Here is a 3,977-nt window from a genome sequence, read left to right as displayed (position 1 = left end):
TTTTATTAGAGATACGAGAAGAGTACCTTACTGACTTTCTAAAATTACCAATATTTTCTATTATTTCATTTATTTACAGTAACTTATTTTACCAAAATTCTTCACGATGTTTTCATAACACGTCTAAATTACAGTTCTAGTCTTACGTTTCACAATATAAATCTAGTTTGGCTTTACTTCTAAGCATACGAAAAACCGCCTGCTTCTTGGCCAATCCCCTATAGTGGGTATGTGCCACTGTCTGGGACACAAGACGAGACAAGACAAACATGACAGGTGCGGCCGCGATCAGGGATCAGTGACAGTGTCCACGCACGGCTATTCTCGGCCTCAATGTTCTCGTGGGCCCACAAAACACGGCGGGCATCTGACTATCTTTCTTTCTGGCGACTGGCGCGTGATAGGAAGGCTCACAGGTAAGTATTCGTGCTGTGACAAAGAAGATTGGCATGCTGAAAAGCCCCGTTGCCATCGCGTGGCTCGTACCCAGTTCGTTCGCTGGCTGTGCCCTACCTGCTGGTGCTGAGTTTGTCGCTGCTGCTCTACGAGCCGAATAAACTCTCCTTACAGTACATATTTTGTGCTGAACACTGCTGACAGCGCAAACCGACACGAACGACACAGAAAAGATACATGGACAAGCGCTTTTGCTGTGTCGTTCGAGTCGTTTCCCGCTTTCAATAGTTTTCAGTATAGAATACTAACGTCCCTAACGTACCGTCCTTTTCAAGTACCTACTCTGTAACTGAAACCAAAGCGTTTTTGAGAGCGGAGTTGAAAACGTGGCCTTCACATGCAGTGCCTTGACAAGAGTTGTTAGGGATCTTCTCGTTGGCACCTACGTTGGCGGGAATAGTCGCTACAGCAATGTTAGGGCTATTTCGACCACGTCTTTTCGTTTGGTAGTAATCGTAATAGAAACCTGCATGCGCTTCTTACACTGGGTGCGCGGGCTCCGGAAACTTATTCGTGGGCCAGTTGACGCTTACTGAAATACATTTCAGGTAGTGCATTAAGATATTCACAAAACGAACACGTACGACACTACACCTGCATTGTGCGAAGGTATTCATTTCGTGGTTGCTTCGTCGCACTGCCTGTGAAGTTTTTAGGAAGCAGCCAAGCAAGCAGAGTCGTTTTTGTTCGTAAGAGGCTGTTTGCGATTAGGAAGTCGCCTTCGGTAATGTGGCGCTCAAAATCATGATCGGCTTGTATCGGCTCTTGAGAACAGTTCGAGCGTAATGACAATACTGTGAATTCAAGTCCAGGAGCCAAATGTACGTTATTAAGGACTTCGATTAGCATTTAACAAAAAAAATTGAATAGAGAGGGATCATTTCATTTCGTGCAACCCTTATGCAATCATATAATTAGGCACTTAGTATTGAATTTCATTAGGGGATCAAAATATTACAGGAGAGAACAAATAAGCTACATAGAAGCTAACAAATAAGTTATTTTGGCCATGGTGATGTAAATATTCTAAATTACTGCGAAATCTTTACATTTCAGCGGAAAGCACCGCAGAAAAGGCAGCACTTGTCATCGGTTGGTGCAGCCACGGCGTCGATTCTAGCTCCAGCTGTCTTGACCAAGACAACGGCTCACAAGAGACGAAACGAGCTCGCACCTGGTGCAGCATGTTGTTGCAGCCCCAGGTTGTCGAAGCCTCCGCACACCGCATGACCATCGCAGGAGCACAGCGTAGCCCTAGCCACTGTTACAGCGGTTGGGCGTGGCGCATGGGCCACGTGTCTCGCTTTGAGTGCACCCTCAGCTTGCGCGTGGCATCGACAAAGCCTTAGGCGTCGCCTTCCACGCGTTGTCCTGTGCCGCGGAAAGCCTCACCGCAGCTTCCATCCACGGGCACATCGAAATTCAGGGAAGCCAATCACTACTCCGCTATTCTTACTGTGGCTGAGGAATGGTCCCCCGAATTCTTGTACTTTTCAAGCAGTACGAGGACCTCCTGGCTGTTCTTCGGGAGGTTATAGGCTTCCGTAAAATCGGCTCTGCGAAGGTTGACCAGGAAGCCAGGTTACGACCATGGAATTTCACCGATGACGCTCCGCTCCAAGAACCGGCGGATGACAAAGCTCGCCGATGACGGGGACTTTCCGGATTTTTTTTTTTTCCTGTAATCCTGGGGCAACTCGTACGCAGCTTCGCCTTTATGAGCGTGAGATCTTATTTTTTGTTGGTTTTGAAAAATATATTATCATATATGCCAGGCACGTACCCAGGATTTTTTTTCGGGGGGGGGGGGGAGGGGGGGCCACCACCTTCATCATTATCAACAGCAGCAGCCTGTTTCATGTCCACTGCAGGACGAAGGCCTCTCCCTGCGATCTCCAATTACCCCTGTTCTGCCGCTAACCGATTCCAACTGGCACCCGCGAATTTCCTGGTTTCATCACACCATCTCTAGTTTTCTGCCGTCTTCTACTGCGCTTCCCTTCTCTTGGTACCCATTCTGTAACCCTAATGGTTCAATGGTTATCTTACCGGCGCATTACATGACCTGCCCAGCTCCATTTTTTCCTCTTGATGTCAATTGGAATATCGTCTATACTCGTTCGCTCTCTGATCCAAACCGCTCTCTTTCTCTCTCTTAACTTTATGCCTAGCAATCTTCGTTTGATCGCTCTTTGCGCGGTTCTTAACTTGATCTCAAGTCTCTGCCCCATATGTCAGCACTGGCAAAATGCACTGAGTGCACACCTTACATTTCAATAATAATGGTAAGCTTCCAGTCAGGAGCTGGCAATGTCTGCCGTATGTGATCCAACCTATTTTTATTCTTCTGTGAATTTCCTTCGCATGATCAGGGTTCCCTGCGAATAAGGTAAACGAACTCCTTCATAGTCTCTAGTAGCCGACTGGTGATCTTGATGTCTTGTTCCTTTGTCGGACTATTTATCATTATCTTCACCTTCCGCATATGAATATTCAACCCCACTCTTACACTCTCTCAGTTAAGGTCTCCAATCATTTGTCTTAACTCGTCTGCATTGTTGTTGAATAGAACGTCACCGGCAAACCGAAGGTAGCTGAGATATTTGCCGTCGATCTTTACCCCTAAGCCTTCCCAGTTTAATAGCTTGAATACTTCTAAGCACGCATTGAATAGCATTGACTCCCTGTCTGACCCCTTTCTCTATAGATATCTCCTTGCTTTTCTTGTGTAGAATTAGGGTAGCTGTAGAACCTCTGTAGATATTCTTACGCGAAGGACGAGTCAGTAAGACGAGAAACTATTTACAAATTATATTTAAAACAACGGTTGCAGCGCTGACCGGTTAGATGCACAGCGAGAGCCCAGTTCGTTCTTCCCCCTCTTTTCTGGAGTGATGGCGCCCACGCGCCTCGTTTAAGCAAACAAATACCACACGCACGTAGCAATATTTTCCAAGCTTTTTACGTGAGCGTTCTGTACTCCTTGATTACGTAGTGCCTCTATCACTGCTGGTATCTCTACTGAATCAAATGCCTTTTCGTAATCTATATAAGCCACGTAGAGAGGCTTATTGTACTCTGCGGATTTCGCGATAACCTGAGTGATCACATGGATGTGATCCATTGTAAAGTATCGCTTTCTGAAGCCAGCCTGTTCCCTTGGTTGAAAAAATCCAGTGTTGCCCTTATTGTAGTGGAGATTATTTTGGTAAATATTTTATATAATACTGGGAGCAAGTTAATGGTCCTATAATTTTTCATTTCTTTAACGTCTCCTTTTTTGTGGATTAGTATAATGTCTGCATTTTTCCAGTTTTCTGGGACCCTTGCAGTCGATATACACTTCGTATAGAGAGCCGCCAGATTTTCCAAGCATTATGTCTCCTCCATCTTTGATTAAATCAACTGTTATTCCACCTTCTCCTCCTCCGACTACGTACGTGCCATGATCGAGCTCATCACGACGCTCGGCTTGGCAGACAACTAGAACAAAGCGGGTGAACCCGCGGGGTTCTTGAATA

General features: G+C 45.9%; 1 long non-coding RNA gene across 1 annotated transcript; it reads left to right on the top strand.

The window, feature by feature from the left end:
• Positions 1-268: 268 nt before the first annotated feature.
• Positions 269-2,230, top strand: LOC135914739 (uncharacterized). Its single transcript, XR_010568404.1, has 2 exons — positions 269-416; positions 1,513-2,230. It is a non-coding gene; the product is annotated as an uncharacterized lncRNA (long non-coding RNA).
• Positions 2,231-3,977: the final 1,747 nt, after the last annotated feature.

The sequence above is a fragment of the Dermacentor albipictus genome, unplaced genomic scaffold (genome assembly GCF_038994185.2).
Source record: "Dermacentor albipictus isolate Rhodes 1998 colony unplaced genomic scaffold, USDA_Dalb.pri_finalv2 scaffold_14, whole genome shotgun sequence".
NCBI lineage: Eukaryota > Metazoa > Arthropoda > Arachnida > Ixodida > Ixodidae > Dermacentor > Dermacentor albipictus.
This window is presented reverse-complemented; position numbering and strand designations above follow the sequence as displayed.